Raw genomic sequence first — 20,847 nt, 5'->3', positions numbered from 1 at the left:
AAGTTTAAAGGCAATCCATCCGATAGTTATTGGGATGTTTGAATCTGGACTATCTGGGCTAGAAAGCCTCACTAAGTCAAAGAAAGACTTTGCAAGACCATGTGCACGCTAAACAAGGACAGATGGACAGACAGCAAAAGAGAAAACAGACAAAGACAGACAGCTCACAAGAAAGACGGGAAAACAGTCAGATTCCTTTATGCGTTTGTTTCATCTTTGCCCAGCTAAGCAGCATCCTTGTCGCTTGCTTTTTTCCCCGTAAGAAGATTAGCTGTAAGAGGTGACGCAACACTCCCAGATTACAGTGCATATAGTTGTTGTGATGCTCTATTCATCATATCCTTAGCAGCCTTATTAGATTGGCACTCATCCCTCCAACATTTTACAATAGCACTCTATTCATAGATCAGCTCCTGCCCTTTGAATACAGACATGCTAAATCCAAAGACGGGAGAAACCCTCTCTTTTTCACACTCACAAGAAGCACAAAACATCAAAAGATGAGCGTCCTCAGACACAAGCAATTAGAGTTGTCAGATTGACCCGTAGAAAACAAGGTGACTGTTGTGTTCTGTTATCAAGCTTACTCTGGGTTACAATGCCTTCTCCTTGGAATGCCTGTCACCTACACGCTCTCCAGCATTTGTGGCACAATTTCTGTCTGATATCATCCATACTTTATGGTACATCATTTGGATTCATAGCCTGTTCCACTTGTTTATGTAAATGCTGATATGAGTATCTGTCACTCCACTCAATATCGTTATGATTAATGTATGCTGCCCCACATACTCAGCAAACAGATCTCTAAGTCTTCATGGCAGATGCTGCCAGCGGTTTGATAAAAATGCAAAAAGCGGCATGATTTTTGTTTTCGTATTTAGCGGCATGCATGAGGATTTGAGGTGTTTTTGCATAGAAGACTGAAAGAGAGATTTAGTATTCAGATGAGTCATGAGATTATTACTGCATGCGTTAAAAAGGATGTTCCACTTTAACACGTGTGTATCTTACAACGGCATATGGCATTTTAAAATGCATTGTCATTAACGGGAGCTGTGTCGAAAAGTGGCACAAATGTACATCCCGCAGAGGACGTAGATGGGTTAAAATGACGTGCATACACCGAAACACACACATGAAGGCACACACATCTTTCACGCTGTTCAGGTATAATTCATGTGTTGTCCTTTGTCAACAGTTATCCTCTGAGAGAGCTATGTTATTCATCTGTGCCTTATGCTGGATACACTCTCCTTCTGGATCTCCTAGTCAAGGCAGCAAGCTGTCTCACAGACACACACTTATACACAAATATACATATATATATATATATATACAGTACAGGCCAAAAGTTTGGACACACCTTCTCATTCAATGCGTTTTCTTTATTTTCATGACTATTTACATTGTAGATTCTCACTGAAGGCATCAAAACTATGAATGAACACATGTGGAGTTATGTACTTAACAAAAAAAGGTGAAATAACTGAAAACATGTTTTATATTCTAGTTTCTTCAAAATAGCCACCCTTTGCTCTGATTACTGCTTTGCACACTCTTGGCATTCTCTCCATGAGCTTCAAGAGGTAGTCACCTGAAATGGTTTCCACTTCACAGGTGTGCCTTATCAGGGTTAATTAGTGGAATTTCTTGCTTTATCAATGGGGTTGGGACCATCAGTTGTGTTGTGCAGAAGTCAGGTTAATACACAGCCGACAGCCCTATTGGACAACTGTTAAAATTCATATTATGGCAAGAACCAATCAGCTAACTAAAGAAAAACGAGTGGCCATCATTACTTTAAGAAATGAAGGTCAGTCAGTCCGGAAAATTGCGAAAACTTTAAATGTGTCCCCAAGTGGAGTCGCAAAAACCATCAAGCGCTACAACCAAACTGGCACACATGAGGACCGACCCAGGAAAGGAAGACCAAGAGTCACCTCTGCTTCTGAGGATAAGTTCATCCGAGTCACCAGCCTCAGAAATCGCAAGTTAACAGCAGCTCAGATCAGAGACCAGATGAATGCCACACAGAGTTCTAGCAGCAGGTCCATCTCTAGAACAACTGTTAAGAGGAGACTGCGCGAATCAGGCCTTCATGGTCAAATAGCTGCTAGGAAACCACTGCTAAGGAGAGGCAACAAGCAGAAGAGATTTGTTTGGGCCAAGAAACACAAGGAATGGACATTAGACCAGTGGAAATCTGTGCTTTGGTCTGATGAGTCCAAATTTGAGATCTTTGGTTCCAACCGCCGTGTCTTTGTGAGACGCAGAAAAGGTGAACGGATGGATTCCACATGCCTGGTTCCCACTGTGAAGCATGGAGGAGGAGGTGTGATGGTGTGGGGGTGTTTTGCTGGTGACACTGTTGGGGATTTATTCAAAATTGAAGGCACACTGAACCAGCATGGCTACCACAGCATCCTGCAGCGACATGCCATCCCATCCGGTTTGCGTTTAGTTGGACGATCATTTATTTTTCAACAGGACAATGACCCCAAACACACCTCCAGGCTGTGTAAGGGCTATTTGACCAAGAAGGAGAGTGATGGAGTGCTGCGGCAGATGACCTGGCCTCCACAGTCACCGGACCTGAACCCAATCGAGATGGTTTGGGGTGAGCTGGACCGCAGAGTGAAGGCAAAGGGGCCAACAAGTGCTAAACACCTCTGGGAACTCCTTCAAGACTGTTGGAAAACCATTTCAGGTGACTACCTCTTGAAGCTCATGGAGAGAATGCCAAGAGTGTGCAAAGCAGTAATCAGAGCAAAGGGTGGCTATTTTGAAGAAACTAGAATATAAAACATGTTTTCAGTTATTTCACCTTTTTTTGTTAAGTACATAACTCCACATGTGTTCATTCATAGTTTTGATGCCTTCAGTGAGAATCTACAATGTAAATAGTCATGAAAATAAAGAAAACGCATTGAATGAGAAGGTGTGTCCAAACTTTTGGCCTGTACTGTATATATATGCCTGGAGCATGCAATTACCTGTGTGTATGTGAATGACTGGTGGCAGTGTCATCATGGTGGTTGGAGGATATTAGCCCCAGCAGGAGTGGCTGACATCTCAGTGCTGCCATAGGGCTGTCTAACAGTGCAGAAAATAAAGGCTTGGAAACTCATTAAGACTCATTTACAATGTGTTGCTACTAAGCGCTCTAATTTAGACATGAAACTGACTCCAGATCTGCTCCTGCAAACTGTGCGCCAGCATGCAGAACAGATTCATGCCCCAGCCCAGCTTGAACCGCAAATTGTCCACTTGACTGCAAAAGGTGGAAGAAAAGGGCAAATAAAGAAAGAGGGGCACATGCTCCATATGTCAACCACATAAAACTGACTACATAAAGCTCATTATTTGTTCTGAGGAACTGATATTGATATACCTATCAACATGAATAAAAACGTGAATATTGGAGCTTAAAAATCAATGATACAAAAAGCTTGAGGAAAGAGGAATTTAAAAGTACTGTTTGCATCACAAGTACAAGTGTCATATCTGAGGTTCTCTTTCCCTTACTCAAATGGAAATTAGTTTTCTCTTTATGATATCACCACGAAATGAATCTTTGCATCAGTTCTTGCAGGACACAGAAGTCATACACCCCAGCTGTGATCAGCTGACAGCCAGCTGATTGGATCATTGTTTCTTATCACACACCAACCACAGCCCATTCCCACATAGGACAGCCCATTTAAATATGGCCTCCTACTAACTAATCTCTACATCACAAATGCTACCACACACCGCTGCTGCTGGCAAAGCTTTACCTCCATCAACCCCGCCCCCAGGAACATTACAGATTTAGGGTGCATTTATACACAGAAACTGGGAAAAATGCAGCTCTTTCAAAGCAAACTTAGAAATTTTAAATCCTGTTTTCAGTGGTCATTTGACTTGTACAAAAGAAATTGTCGATTGTTGTTAGTTGTTATGGTGAGAACATGTCAGTGGGGCTATGTGTAAAACTCAATCATTTGAGGACTCTGTTTTGGCCTTTTCTTACACTTCTTTTCCTTATTAAACAGACAAATAGAACCGGGCACCAATCCAAAACCTTCTCTTCACCTTGGCTTAAACTTGTAAGTGATCTAGTTAGATGTGACAAAATGTTGATCTGCATGCTGTCTCTCCCGGCAGTCTCAATGTCTCTCAGCTGTCCTCTAAGGCAGCAGCTCTCACTCTTTCTCTGGAGGCAGCTATAGTACTTAACAAACATGCAATCAATGGCAATTAAAGACACAAGGAAACAACAGTAACACTAATATTTTAAAAGTAATGGATTGCCTATTTAAAAAAAAGGTAGTACTCCACTACTCATTTGTTAATTACTGCAAATCCTCTCTTCAGGGAGTTCACAACTTGCTGCAAGTTGGTTTGATTTATACAGACGTTTATACAAAAGTTAACCCTCTACAACGATTGCAATGGCAATGGCACACATAAAAATGGCTGCTGCCCTGTCTATCCTGCTATTTGGATGTGAATGTCCATTCTACTGTCTTTTTATTTTCATGGTTGAATGTTGGAAACAATAAACACTGTTACAGTGGTTGTTAAGGTCATTGGTCCAAACGTAACCATCTATTCAACATTTCAGCCCAATATCAATGCCTGGCAGCTAATGAATCACGATATCCTCTATTCAAGTCGGCTCACCTGGTGCACTGCAGTAACTGGCCTGTTTAACTTGATCAGTGAGAAGGCCACCTCAAGGCTGCAATTTGAAATTGTGCCCCCAAGGCTCTATGATACTGTTCACACACACACACACACACACACCGGAAATGAAAAAAAATCTCAAATGGTCGTGAGCAATTTGTGTGTACCCATGATGCGCACACACTTCCATGAATAAAAATACATTCTGAGCTATATGTAGTTTGTCATCTGTAAGATTGTGTGAGCAGGAAATGATTTATTACCCACGTAACTTTGGCTTACTCATGGTAGCAATCTGCTTGTGTTTGTGTGCGTGTGTGTGTGTGTGTACATACAGAATGCAAACGCAAGCATCCGTGTCACTTTAAAGGTTTTGTTTGCATTTATATATATTTGTGTGTTTCAAGAAACTGTGAGGCCCATTCAAAGACGATTACCATACTGCAGGTGGAATAAGCCTTTGCAACTGAAAAAGTACATCTACATCCATTCCCTGGCCAGTTACTCCCTTGATCACAATGTGGTGCTTAGGATCACTCACTTTACTTGGTGGCATTAAAAGTTTTGTGTAGTGGTAAAAATGCCAATAACATTACATGACAAGAAACTCAAAACTGCTGATGATACACCAGTTTAAATATTGTGCTTACAAACATGTGTTTTGATACGAAAAGTTGTTACAAATTGCTGAACACAACCTCTAACCTTAACAGAAAGAAAACACACTCACTTGATGTCTGCGTCGAAACACATCACAGCGCAGCACAAACATTTTCCAAAGCTAACTGAATGAAGAAAAGCTAGAATGTTGCTGTATCAAAAGATGACACTTAATCGTCACAGTATAACACCAAGTCAATTAAACTTCAGGGATATCAATCTGTGAATCATTTTCACCTGCTTTGGAGCAAATGAAAGGATGCATGTGGTGGCCACAGACAGTTGCTCTCTCCTTATCCTTCCTGACTGATTCTTCTCTAGTTTTATGTTCTGCTAGTGTCCGTGTCACTACTGGTAGCGTGAGGCGGCACCTGCAGCCCAATCAGGTTGCACAAGTAGTCCAGCTCCTCCAGGATGGCGCTCCCATACGTGCAGTTGCAAGAAGGTTTGCTGTGTCTCCCGGCACAGTCTCCAGGGCATGGAGGAGATACCAAGAGACTGGCCGTCACACAAGGAGAGCTGGATGGGGTCGTAGAAGGGCATCAACCCAGCAGCAGGACTGGTATCTGCTCCTTTGTGTGAGGAGGAACAGGAGGAGCACTGCCAGAGCCCTACAAAATGACCTCCAGCAGGCTACTGGTGTGCAGACAGGCTCCATGAGGGTTGCATGAGGGCCCGACTGCAACTGAGACCTGTGCTCACAGCCCAGCACTGTGCAGCTTGATTGGCATTCACCAGAGGCACCAGAATTGGCAGGTCCACCATCGGCGCTCTGTTCTCTTCACAGAGGGGAGCAGGTTCACACTGAGCACATGTAACAGGCACGAAAGAGTCTGGAGATGCCATGGTTGGAACATTGTGCTGCCTGTAACAACATCCAGCATGACCGGTTTGGCAGTGGTTCAGTGATGGTCTGGGGAGGCATATCCTTGGAGGGTGGCACAGACCTCCATGTCATTGCCAACAGTACCCTGACTGCTGTTAGGTACTGGGATGAAATCCTCAGAGTGATTGTCAGACCTTATGCTGGTGCAGTGAGCCCTGGGTTCCTCCTGGCGCAGGACAATGCCCGTCCTCATGTGGCCAGTGTGTATGCAGTTCCTGGATGATGAAGGCATTGATGCCACTGACTGGACCTCTTGCTCCCCTGATCTGAATCCAATTGAGCACCTCTGGGACATTATGTATCAGTGCATCCGACGCTGCCAAGTACCGCCACAGACTGTCCAGGAGCTCACCGATGCCCTGATCCAGGTCTGGGAGGAGGAGGTCCTCCTCCCAGACCTGCTAGCTCCCAAAATTAACTCTTTACCTCACAGGTCATCCTTAATCTTGCAAGATCCTCCTAAATTAGGCTGCTAAATTCACAACTGAAGTTTGGCCCAAAACAGTTTCTATCTGTATAATCTCAAATGTAAACACACATGGAAAAACATCTATTTTATAAGTAGATTTTGTCAGATAGAGGGGTGCAACATGGCACAGGTGGGTGGGCACGGGATGCCACATGGGGGCCCGAGGGCTGGACTTGTTGGATTCCATCTAAAACAGCTTGGAATGTGTTGCAGAGACCCAGTGCTTCCCATGACCTCAGAGGAACTGCAATGACACTAAGCTTGTCTGTGGCAAAAGGATTCCAGTTGGATCCTACCTAGTGCTGGAGCTCCTCTTGTCACACAGTCAGACAGAGAGACACTGGAGGCAAAGAAAAACACAGCATTGCCCTGTGAGGTAACGTCAGTCCACCCTGGATCTGTCCCTTGAGGCACCCAGAAAGAGAAGAGAGCAGAAGCTCTTGGAAACAACATTTAGTGCATTTTGGGAGCACCTCCGAGGACCTGTCAAGTGATGAGTTCAATTTTCACTACATCACATTGCCTCTCCACAGTGTCTCCGAATAGAACAGCACACATAATTAGACACACATAATTACACGTACACACACGCGGGCGCATATGGTCTCATCTGTAGTCTGGCTATGTTTTTACTGATTAGAAGAGGGGAGGTGAAATTAAGGGAGGATGGGAAGAGGAAACAAAAAGAGGTGGACTGAGAGAAGAGCTGAAGTCCGGAGAGAAAAATAAACTGTTAGAGCACTTAAGTTTGTTTTTTTTTTCCGCTGTGTTTGAAATGGTACCAAGGGAAAGTTTCATGCCAGAGCAATTGTCTTCCGCTTTTTTGTTTAGTCCAACTTGCTATTTTAATATGTGAAGGAAGCGAGTGTGTGTATGCATGCGCGCGTTGTGTGTGCATGTGCATGTGTGCATGTCTGTGTGTGTGTACCTGAAAGAGAGTGCACATATGCTTTGTGTATACAGTATTTGTGGGCATGCATAGAAAGCACTAGGTTCTCGTGTGTGTGTGTGTGTGTGTGATTTTTAGTGTGGATTTGAGTATTATCCATAACACTGCAGGGCAATTTGAGTCCCTGAAGGGCACTCTGTGTTGTGAAAGAGCAGAAAAAGCTCTGCCATTGCCAAGCTCTCACCTGGACAGCTCTTCAAAGCTCCCCTCTCAGAGCAGCCATCCTGGAGCGACTGGCATGGGCAGAAATAGCAGCATGCCGGCCGGGGATACATGGCCAGCACCAACCAAGGCATCCACTTAAAAAAAAAAAAAAAGGGGGGGGGGGGGGGGGTAATCTAATGGCAGAGCTATCGATTTATCCAACATCATTGTCTGTCTGCTCTGGACTGAAGATCCCTAGAGTTTTGGACATGTTCCCAGACATTTTTTAATTCAATTCAATTTGTCTTAAACAAACCTAAAGTTCGCCGTGCAACTGTCATGTTGCCATGTTGCGAATGGCAACATAGCAAAGACGAGCGAGGGAGCGGAGAGGAATAATAAGGGAAGGAACAGGCAGAGGAGGTCTACTTCTGTTGAGAGGTTTGTAATTAGCAACTGTGATAATTAACCAAATGGGAGATTAATGGACAGGGATGAAATGATTTCTGTGCTATTTAAAGCACACATGCACACGCGGATAACACAATCTCATGCTAGATAATACTGATTAGGAGATAAGCTAAAAATACATGTGAAAAAGCAGAAAACAACACGTCGCATCTCTGAGTAAACTGGAGCATAAGAGGGATGAGGTATGTAGAAGTTTCAGTATCACAGCGGCTGCGCTGGTTTGGATGACTCTTGATATCTGGGGATGGATCACCTCATTAATGAAACATCATCTTTTATCAAATCGCAAAATTAAATATTAAAATGTGTGATAATGAACTGTTCTGCCTGCTTAACTGCTCTGAGTGTCAGGAGCCGAGACAGACAAGACACACTTGTACGAGCGCAGGCGTACAAACACACACACACACACACACACACACACACACACACACACACACACAAATGCACACACATACACACACCAGTGGTTGATTTAAAGGGGTGAGCCTGCCCCCTATTCATCATCAAGCACCTCTGTGACTGGCCCCTGCCAAGTCCTGGTGAGTTTCATCAGCGCTGACAGTGGACAAATCTCACTCCATTCTCTCTCTGATGAGCTTGTGCTCTCTCGGCTTGACTCCAGTAAGGAGACATCCCGCTTCTACTTTAGCTGCTAGATGACTGTCATTATCCTAATTTTCACTCCTTGAGTGTCAGCATAAGTACTGCGGGTGTGTGTGTGTGTGTGTGTGTGTGTGTGTGTGTGTCCTGTGTGTGTGTGTTTCAGATCCAATTTTAATATTAGAAAGAGTGTATTTGTTCTCAGTAGCTGACCACTGAATCACATTAAGCAGCAAAATTTTCTCAAGAATGTTGTAGTGTCAACAACTTTCACAAAATCAGCAGACAGTACTACAGTGACTTTCCAGCACTGCTTATTCAACCATTGTCAGCAAAGTTAAAACTTCATTTGTATTATCCTCACACTTTAAACCAGCCTTGTCTCTTTTGAACGTCCAATCAGCTTAATGACAGATAACTTTAATGAAACTCTGTCTAACTACTTTCAATGAGAAATTCCCATCACTAGGGATGCTTGAAGGCTTTTTAGGGGCCAAAACAATCAACGATTTAATGTCATTAGAATCGGCCAATTTGATGCCAGGCACAGATTGCTCCTGTTCTTTAAACGTGCAGAAAGTTCCAAAGAGGCACTCATAAAGTATGTGCATTATGTCTTTGCCTTGTGTTTGTTTTAAAATGGTTCCTGTTCTGAAAATATTAACTATTTCAAAAGTATTGGGGTACATTCCTGGGAGCAGTGACTGATTACACTTTTAATTACATTGCACCCTCAGACATCATCAGCTGCATCCTTCCTGAAAGAAAATTAATATCATCAACCAAAAGCCAGTTTTCATTATGAAAGACGGTATCTTTGTTGGGTCAGTGTGCTTTCACATTCTCAAGGTCCACATGGACAGCCATGACAGATCAGGAAGTGGTGAAAACAACATGCTGATAAGCATCAAGGTATTATCATACAACAGTTCGTATGATATCCTACAAAAAAGCACACTACGGATGCACGATAATAGTCGCACATCATTGGTATAGACCAATAATGGCTTTAAAGGGATAGTTCGACATTTTGGCAAATTCGCCTATTGCCGTAATCCCTATAGTCATATGAGTAGGTACATTACCTTTAATTGTCAGTGCGTGCTGTTCTGAGATCGGTGGGGCAGAGCTGCCCGCTGAAATGGAGGTGAACGGTACAGGTCCCTCTCTCCCTCAAAACTAATCAAATACACCATCAAATGGCTCCAAAACACTCTTGTGGACAACTTGCAGCTTACACATTCACCACGCTATGAAATAATAATGTAATATTATGAGACAGAGTTGTTTTGAAGCCAAATGCAGAGCCGGAACTACATTCCAGACATACAGTACTTGCTGGGCGGAGTGATTTCAAACAGCGTATGTTTAGTGCAGTTACTCCCGTCATCAAAACAACAAGTTTGTTGAGAAGAAGCCAGAATATACAGAGGAAGTGTTACAGGTTTTGGAAGAAGAGAGAGCAAGAAGAGAGGCTGAGGCTGCTAAGCAACCAGGGGCTGAGGGGAGACCCAGAGCCGGTGGTGTAAATGTGGGGCTTACTGGCCACTTTATTAGGTACACCTGTGCAATATAAATATAGAGTACGCCTCAAAATAATCACCGGAAGACGGGGAGAACATGCTAACTCCACACTCATCAATCACCACAACTCCTGAAGGAGCAACAACATAAAATGTTCCCTAGCAGTCTGTTTATTCCCAACAATGAGAAGTAATGCCAGTCACTTCACTATATGCTCTGGGCAAGCACTTATCCATAACATAACCACAACAACATTTGCATTTTAGCCTTATTTACCATGCTTGGGTTGTAGGCTAATGTTACTCAACATGGAGGTAACGTTACAGCAGAGAGATTGCTGAGCAAAATACATAACGATCACTTACCACGTCTGCTCGTTCAGTGATGCCGACAGATGGTATGACAGTATCTTTCAAGAAAAGCGTTTGAACCATTCCTGAGCTTCTGCGCTCCATCCTTTCACTGTAGTCCTCCGGTAAAAAGTGGCAGGAGCAAACAAACATTTTCCGGACCGTTTCCACAGGCGTGTTGGGGTCGATGTCCAGCACAAATAGCCATTGTTTCATCCTGTCCGTATTACTGGTTGGAACTACGTGAAACTTCACTTTGCTCCATGTCTTCGGCTTGTTACTGCAACCTTTTACAATGCGTGTGTAAACCATGATTTACAAAAACACTTGTAAACTTTCCTCAAACCTTCTGGTGCGTCCAGCTGACGATACCGCAGATGGCTAGAAGCAATAACAACGACGCTGTCTCAAGTACGCACTGTGTCACTCCGCCCAGTGGTTTACTCAAGAAAGTAGTTCCGAGTATTTGCTTCATGTGTCGTAATGTTACTTAATTATACATTATTATTTCATAGCGTGGAGAATGCGCAAGCCATGTTTTGTCCATTAGAGCGTTTTGGAGTCATTTGATGGTGTATTTGATTAGTTTTGAGGGAGAGAGGGACCTGTACCGTTCACCTCCATTTCAGCGGGCAGCTCTGCCCCACCGATCTCAGAACAGCACGCACTGACAATTAAAGGTAATGTACCTACTCATATGGCTATAGGGATTACGGCAATAGGCGAATTTGCCAAATATTGAACTATCCCTTTAAAATGAATCTGTCATTATGCTTTTTCTTATTTTGCACAATGAATGAATATATTGAGAAACATTGTGTGTCATGTCTCCATCTAAATTCAATATAGTGCATCCCTATCACACACTCTACAGTTCGTATGTTGTGCTATGAATTAGCTCCCCACAGATGACGTTACGCCCTTGACGTAAAGTTACACAACTGACATAGAGTAACAGAGGTTAGGTTTAGGGAAGTAAAGTTACTGTGGTAAGGCTTAGGAAAAGAAACATAGTGAGAACGTATCTTAAAATGACCTTAAGTTCCCTCAAAGTTTACATGTTCCTGAATGTCCGTCTCCTGGGGAAAGTCCTGTGTATGGCGACACATTCATTGCCCTAACCTGCCCCCTTACGGACCGCTCAGGATCGCTTCCTTCTTTACTCCCGTTAGCACATTGGTCAGTGTTTGCAGTGTTCCAGAATACATAGGTTATGAACGAACTACTGGTTCATCGTTTGCGGTATATGTACAAGTTTTGGTGCATTACTTTTCACGGGTAAACATATTTAATTATCACATTACAGTTACTAATCAAACCACTTGTATCACACAAGTTCTTCAATAATCTGCATAATGGTCAACAGCGACGCCATCCAGAGCACCTGTGGTGAGGCTCTTCAGCCTGAGCACCTGTGGTAATGAGCCAGAGGAGTAACAGGTTGTCTGACAAAAGATTTAAGGATCTCCTTCTCATGATGTATAACAACTGCTGTAGTTATTAACGCGTCTAATGAGCTAGACTAGTAAATGGTAAATGGACTGCACTTGTATAGCACCTTTCTAGTCTTCCGACCACTCAAAGCGCTTTTTACACTACGTGTCACATGCACCCATTCACACACACAGTCACACACTGGTGGCCGAGGCTACCATACAAGGCGCCACCGGCTACTCAGTAACCATATACACACACTCACACATCGATGGAACAGCCATCAGGGGCAATTTGGGGTTCAGTATCTTGCTCAAGGATACTTCGACATGCAGACTGCAGGAGCCGGGGATCGAATCGCCGATCTTCCAGTTGCTGGACGACCCACTCTTCCTCTGCTACAAGGCCATGGTTTGGTGAGTGGGTGACTTGAGAGAGTTAGTTTGAGTGTGTTTTCCAGTTAAATGCAGATTATGCCATTTAAACATGTAATTATTCTTTTATGTCTGTCATCATCTAAAGGTGTTAGGAAGGTCACTCTTTATGTTATTTTATTTAGGCCTATTGATATTTTATGTTGAGGCAGTTACTATGTGGTGTTAGGAAGGCCACCCTCTTTCATATATTGATATAGTTTCATTTTGAGGCAGTTAAAGCCTACTGCAGCGCTGTCTTAAATCTCCTGGTTATGTGCTGATACGTGGGCATATGTAGGGTTTAATGTTTTGTTCTTAATGTGTCTCATTCGATGTAATGCAAAAGCAATGTAAGAAGTGGTGTAACAAATTACTTTCTCAAGGGAGTCATTAAGTAAAGTGAAGCGTAATTTGCAACACACTGATACACAGAATTGGATGCGATGGGTCAACAAAACTTGGGAAACATGAGAGACCACGGCTCGCTTCCTGTTCCCTGCAGACAATCAGCATTGGCGTCTTTTAACCATGAGCATGGGCACACCCTAACCTTAATAGAGCAGGAACCCTCTCAAGCTTTTTTGGTGTCTAAACCTGACCAGACCTCAGGCATAGCAGTGTCAAAGCAGAAAACAGTTTTATTTTTTGCAACAGTGATTTGCAGCATTTTTAGAAGGCACTGACAAATGATATTGTCCTGGCGATAGGGAACAGTGCCGTTCTTGGTTGTGGAGGTTGTGTACTGATCCTCCATCATCCTCTTTTTCTTTTTTTTTCTTTTTTTGCCGCAACCCATCCACAATTTCTCACAAAAAGACACAGACAAAATTTAAAAAAAAAAAAAAGCTGCGAATATGACTGCAATATTCAGGCTGCAATAATCACAAAAACACACCATGAGCTCCTGTTGGGACTCACAAATGGCAGAGTGTTTGCTCAAAGAAATTGGGTTAGCGTTCTGTCTAAAATGAGATCAACCGGCACTGGCTCTAAAACTGAGATTGATAGAAATCTTGGAGCACAAAGGTGGTGGCATTATTCGTCAATATCTTGTTCCAAGTCTGGTCATTGGTCAGTGCCTCTCACCAAAATGCTTTTTAAATTATTATGCACAGTACAGTATGTTTACAGAAAAAAATGTCTGCACTTGACCAGTGAGTTCATTAAATTGTGAGTGGGTGGGTGAGTGAGTGACTGAGTGACTATGTGATCCTGTGCGCGTGCGTGTATCTATGTCATGTGTCGGGGCCTTTGCATGGCGTCGCATTGATTCGGCCTTTCCTTCCACTCATCCATGCACTCTTATTGTCAGAATGCTGCTGCAGATCGCCTCATATCATTAATCAATTATTCACCAGTAGCCTGTTAATGTTTAATGAGTGAGGCTGCTGCGGTCAATTACTAATGAATTGTGGTCGTGGTGAGAAAGCTCAGAGGAGACGCCAAATCAGATACTGTACACAGTCTGTGTGTGTGCATGTACATGTGGACACGCGTGCACGTACGTATATATACAAACACTGGAGTGTGTCTTCATTTGCATGTGTTACGTGTAATTTTTTGACAATTAAAGCTCATCATTTTCATTTTTTCTACTGATTTTCACAAAGTAACACCCAGATTTTTTTTTAATTTCGTTGGCCTACAATGAGTCTCACCCAAAAATGTTGTTGTTTGCTTTCACACATAGCACACTTCTCTGCAGTTTACAGCTTGTGCAACAAAAGCTCTGAAAATACTTCTGCTGGAGAAAGACAAACTTGGGAAAATGCAAATTGTATTAGTAGTCCTTCAAAGAGAAAGCTTCAGATGATTAAAATGTCAGTGTTACAATTTCGTTATAGCACATAAGGCAGCTTTTCATCTGGATTTTTGCCTCATTACATACTTTTAAATAAAAGTCTCACCTGTTTTTTGCTTTCAAAATAAAAAATTGACCCCTATATCAGAGTAAGAATAAAAAAAAAGTTAAACCTCTATTGTGTCAGAAGGAACAGCATGTCCATCTGATCCCACATGACAGCAAATAAAGTTTGGGTTTAGAGCACCCTGGACAGAAGGTTATATAGGGTGAGTCACTGCTCAATAAAGAAGCATTAGTTTTTTGCGCATGTGTGTGTGTTGGACTGGCGAGCAGACGAACATGAGACAGGTCAGTGCACGTCCTGTGAAGAGTGTGTGGCCTGCAGTCTGTTGGCCATGCCTCTGTAACCAAGATAATTAGAGACCAACCCCCTGTTAGGAGCCATAAACGGCCCAAAACAACATTACCAACCATATGATATTCACACACACAAACGCACACGTTTTCACTCAGCCATCTAAAACACATTTAGGGACAAATATGATATGCGTCATACTTAACTTCCAAATATAGCCATTGTTGTCAATTGCCAGCTACACACTGGCAGACCTCTGTGGCTCATCAAACTGTGATGATGCATCTGCTGTTCTCGTAGACCGCAGAGTGAATGGATATTCTGGATAAACTATTTGGATATTCTGAAGCAGGTCCAAAGTAGGTTAGAAACAACAAGGAAAGGAAGGTCACTTTAACCTTAGAGAAGGTTATAGCTTATAGGTATATAAAGACGCCAGGTTTATTAATGGCATGGTTTCTGTCAGATGCTATTTGTGCAAGAGTGTTATCAGGGTAGTAGAGGAGCTTTCTTGAAGCTGCAGTGTGATAAAGTGTGATCCTCTCCACATGGTATTCGGTATGATGTTTTTCAAAAACATATGGAGGTCATTACCTATTGTTGTGGTGAAATTCAGACCTTGGTGTAACCGGTCCCCTGAGACTTCAACTTTGCCATCTGGAGAGTGCCCATGAAAATATTTCAAGAAGGCTCCAACCTTAAAACTTGACCTCACTTCATTTAAAAAAAAAAAAAACGATTTAAGATTTTTTTTTGATTAATGCAGGTGCAGTGAAACCAAATTGGGGGTTTTTTTCCTGTCAAGTGGAAGTTTTTTTTAAAAATCTGGTCTATAGGCCCAGACACACCAAAGCAGTGTCGCTTCACGTCGACTGCGTCTCGGCCAAAAAGTTGCACACGAACACACCGCAGAGACTTCAACCAACCGCCAACCAGCACGTGTGTTCTGTGCGTGCATGAGAGGAAAAAACTCTTCCCATCAGCAGACAGTGGTAGTCTGTAATCATCATTCAAAAAGGGAAACCAGACGACCGTCTTGACCCCAGTGAGCCGGTCAGCACATAAACAACACAATCAAATACCGAAAGAACAGAGCATATTTACCTTGCTCCAGTGAACGATAACACAAACACAAACAAAACGTTTCTGCTAAAGAACTCAAGAGCACTGACGAGGGCCAACGGTGCAGGATACACCACAGCGACAAGGACCACAGACTCTCACTGACGACTCAACATTGGGGCCAACCCTCCACTTGGTGTGCCAGGGCCTTATAACAGAAACACACACTCCTCTCACAAAAACCAATTACTTACCCCTTTAACTGGCACTGGTGGAAAGTAACTAAGTACATTTACTCAAGTAGCCTTACTGTGGCTAAGTGCAGTTTTAAAGAACTTGTACTTTACTTGAGTACCTTTTTTGCAACTTTATAGTTATACTACATATCAGAGACAAATATTGTATCTTTCATTCCACTACATTTCCAAGTTACTTTTCACATTGAGATCGTACAAAAATGAATAAATAAATTATACACTGTTGAGGAGTAAATACCCAACAGTATATAAACTAGTTAAAATTTCAAACTTCTGAGAGCAACAACATCAAAATTCTGCTTACATATTAAAACATCAGGAATAAAGTGAAAATATTATATATAATACGGTAATATAATACCGACACACCGTTTTGCTGCCTATATGGTATTTTTGCTTACTTTGCTTACTTTGTTTGAAGAAAGATATTCAGACATCAAACTGTCTCAGATGCAGGTGCGTTGGAAATTATCGCTCAAGTCTTTGAATGTTTCCAAGAGGACCGATATTTTTAATACTTTAAAAATATTTTGATGCTCATACTTCAAATTTACTTGTAGGACTTTCACACCTCTACTAACTCGCCACCTTTGGTCATTTCAGTGAGGTGAAGGCAGCAAAGGGAAGGCGATTTCAAACCCGGCGGTAAAGGTATGCAGCAGTTCCCGCCCATGTGAACGTGCACAGATTTTGCTCTTCCATGCTGCGTTCAACGTAAAGAACTTCAAGCTGGTCAAATAGCTGGCATCATGGAAGCAGAAAGACAAGATGAGGGAGCTAATGATGCTGGTGTATGAATACTTGGTGTTACAGCATGAGCAACTACCAAACTTTTTGGTAAGCCCTCTTGCAGATAGGCAGTTGCCAGGGCAGTTACTAAGTAGCATTATAACAGCTTTACTTACCTAGAATTTTAAATGCAGGACTTTTACTTGTAAGAAAAGTATTTCCGCAATATACAGTAGTACTGCTACTTTTAATCAAGTAAAATATCTGAATACGTTCTCCGACACATTAACAGTGGCGGAGAACGTATCTGAATACGTTCTCCGCCACTGTTAATGTGTCATACGGCAAATGCAATAACACAACAGAGTTCTTCATCATATTTCAAACACAAACAATCTAAAAGTGTATTATTGTCATAATGACGAAGTCCTTTCATCGACTTGGCCACATCACAAGTGACCACACTGACCAAAGCAAATGGTTGTAACTGGCCCCGTTGTCAGACCAACACTGGGCACACTTCTAAGCACACTCACTCCTCTGTGTGAAGCTCCATCCATCACGAGGCCAAGACAGGACAGAAGACCATGGGAAATGAAGCATGGCTAATTCTATTAGTGCGGGGACACAAACAATCTGTGGGGAATCAAAGGAGAAGGAAACATAATCCCAGCGGACCCACTTCCTGCTGCATGAGCTGGAGCAGTTCACCATGATAAGGCAAAACCTTGAATTCCTGCACACTGGCTTTGCATACACACAAACACTCTTGACTTAATGCCTGTAGATGTTTTTATATAGTGAGATTCAAGTTGTCCATATTTACTATCTGTCACATTGGTATCTTTCCCTCAGTTACTCTTTCTTTCTTTCTTTTTGCCTTTCTTTCTTTCTTTTTTTCGGCTTTTCGGCTGTGCTGTGCCTCGGTCTGTGGGGAGAGGCCCAGGCACAAAGCTCTCTCGCTGAGGGACCCTTATGGGACAAAGCTGGCTTTCTGGGCCTTCTGCATATATGCATGCCACTCGGACAATGAGGCCTTTATTAAAGTGGCCAGCATCTCCGAGCTGGAACAGCAGGGATGAGGGATGAAGTTCGGGAAAGCTGTGACTGACACTGGTCTCCAGTGAGTGTGTATGCGTGTGCACTTCCCACCTCATGCCTGTGCTTGCATGTGTGCCACAGAGGTGTGAAGTGGATGCTCTTACCCTTACTTCTCCAGTTAACTAATCAATGTCTGCCCATCCAGAGCGTATCCTCAGAGACAGTTTCCTTATGCCATATGGTGTCACACAGCAGATACACGGAAAAACATATGAGCCAGTGAGAAACTTCAGCCTCCTGTCGTCATACATCTGCATATAAAACAGGCAAAACAACATGCTGTGGCCTGTAGCTGCAATCAAAAACCCGCTTTAAGCAAGCCCTCAGACAGTGTATCTCTATGCACTTGACTAACTTTACAATACTGAGATCAGGCCTCTAGACTGAGTGCCCCTGTGTGTCTGCACGCGTGCAAGGGTATGTAGCGTGCATTGGTGTGTGTTTGTGCCACGCGGAGAGAGAGAGAGGACGCTCTGTGACTCAATCATGTGTGAAGAGGATTTTCTGTTCAATAGGAGCTGCACACTTGCATACTTGCATTCTAATGACTCCATGTGCATAATCATACAAACAAGTATGGATGCACAGATGTGTGTGTGCGCGCACGCGGGCTCACACAGACGCACGCGCACCACTGAGCACCACTGTTCCTGCTCTCATGATGGAAAAATAGGGGGAAAGGAGCAGAGAGAGACACCTAACTTGTGGGAAATTGAGTGTATGTGTGCGAGGTTGCCATATATCATGCGCCCTGTTAGTGTGATGTACGATAAAGGCTTCAGATGTAGGCTTCCAGTCACAGCTCTGAGGGTGTTTAGGTTTCGATGTGCTGTATCTCTATCACTGAACCATGCAGCCAGTGCTGGGGTTTTTTCATGTTTAGTGCTGCTCTCTCAGGTTTTCTTCGCCACTGACATCATAGAGTGTAATACTGTGTTAAAACATTGATGGAGCTTGGATGGAATAGATAAAAAGAAAAGGATGTGAGGTCTTTTTCTCTGTTTTCAGTCAGGTTGCAAGGACAGATAGATGTAGATGAATTCTGTACGTCACTCTGCAGCTCACACACACACGTGTAAAACATTGATGCGGGAACATCTCTGCCTCTCTGTCTCTTTTTTGTCTTCACTCAGTAAAGCCAGAGTTGTTGTTCTGAGTGGTAAACATGTGCTAAGGGGGGTGAATGGCTAAGTTTTCTTTTTATCCAATAAAAATGTCTCCTTGCCAGATCGATTGTTGTTGCTAGGAGACTGAAGCATCCTTTGGCAAGGGGCTACAGCTCTCCACGTCTGTTGTTTCTCTCTCCCTCTCTCCCTCTCTCTCTCATGCACGCGCGCTAACACACACACACACACACACACACACACACACACACACACACACGCACACACACATCTACGGAGCTGGCGCGCAGAGCAGTGGCGCCCATCCTCTCTCTCAGTGCGACTCCTCCGAGGGATCAGGAGTAGACTAAGTCAAACTTCCAGCGGCTGGAGATTTGTGCGCAACCTTTGAAGGATCCAAGTCGTCAAGGTAGGTCAAATCTAACATATTCCTTTCTGGTGGGCAAAATGTGTTGCAGTGTTAGATTTCGGGTTAGGCGACAGAGTGCAGAGGAAAAATTGTCAGTCCGGGACCGTTCAAGCGCGCGTCAGCCAATCCTACGGTGGGGAACAATTTGCTTTGAACTTTGCGCAGGATTTAAACACCCAGTTGCACTGCATAAATGTGGTCCCTGTGTATTTTAATCAGATGCTTGCACTGATCGCGGGATGTGATAAAGAGAAGAAAAAAGCCCTGGCTGCTAATCTCTGCAGCAGATGCATGATAAAGATACAGAAGGTGAAACAAAGAGTATCTGCAGTTGCGTATTTTACGCTGCGTGGAGAAGTTATTTGGGTTCAGACAGACCGCAACAAGGCATGTCCCGCGGCTTTAAGCTTCCTGGGAGAAAGATGGGCGGGTAGTGCGTCTCTGGAAACAGGCATACAGGTGGATCTGATAACCGTACGTGGTCATTGTTTATCAGTGAAATGACTTTCCGTTCGCTTCTCAACAAACCACTCCACACCTTGCGCCAGAGGAGAGGCGCGTGGATCTGTGTTAAACCCACAGCAGGACCAAAAATATCTATATTCACATCAGATGTTATGCAGACTTAAAACAAAGACTCTTTAGTGATGCACCAGCAGTTTCATGTTATTCACTGACGGTCGAGCTTTAAGATGTGATGGAACTTCTCTCCACCCTGAAATGCTTTTACCTTAAACTCCAAAAATGATGTTTGAATTCTGAAAACCAGGAAAAATCACGGCCTGTGGGCTGTATCCCTGCAGAGCAGGTGTGTCTCCATGACACAACAGTGAGCTTAGAGTGACTTTACAGTGTGTACACAGTGTCTAACTATTTCTGATTATTATAGAAAACACATAGATATATCCATGTAGGAATGCTTATCTGTTTATTGTCATGGTATATTTCTCCTCCTGAGAGGGTGTTACGACACCATATTTCCTCCCAAACAGCACCCACCATGAGGTGTATTCATTGATGTGCTGCTCAGCCAATAGATAACTTTGGTTTGGTGTTGAGGCAAATCAGAAGACAAAACTTTTCTGAAATGCCACGCAGCTGACAAAAACAACATCTCCCTGTTGCATGAGAGCCAAATATTTGCCTTGAAAGCTATTACTAGAATAATATGTCACACGTTTTTACAAAATCATGATGCAGTTTTCCTCACTGATCATTACTAAGTTTGTAACTGTGCTGGAATGCAACATCAGGAGGTAACTACAGTAAGAGTGATACAAATTTTTAATGGGCTCTTGTATGCTTTATTAAAGAGGAGTGAATAAACATTTACTCAGAGCAGAGGTAGACAACACCTGTACCGTGCTGGCTTGGTCTCGTAGCAGATTTACAAATAATACCTTTAATAATCACAGTAATAATCATAATG

At 43.1% G+C, this 20,847-nt stretch overlaps 1 protein-coding gene across 1 annotated transcript in view; it reads left to right on the top strand.

The window, feature by feature from the left end:
• The first annotated feature begins 19,283 nt into the window (after window positions 1–19,283).
• Window positions 19,284–20,847, top strand: part of grm3 (glutamate receptor, metabotropic 3) — a 48,186-nt gene continuing 46,622 nt past the window's right edge. Inside the window, exon 1 of the mRNA XM_033635819.2 lies at window positions 19,284–19,418. The gene's annotated coding sequence lies outside the window, so the exon portion shown is untranslated. The remainder of the gene's footprint in view (window positions 19,419–20,847) is intronic.

Source organism: Epinephelus lanceolatus, chromosome 5 (genome assembly GCF_041903045.1).
Source record: "Epinephelus lanceolatus isolate andai-2023 chromosome 5, ASM4190304v1, whole genome shotgun sequence".
Lineage (NCBI taxonomy): Eukaryota > Metazoa > Chordata > Actinopteri > Perciformes > Serranidae > Epinephelus > Epinephelus lanceolatus.
Note: the sequence above shows the minus strand (reverse complement) of the source record. Positions and strands in the feature narration are given on the sequence as shown.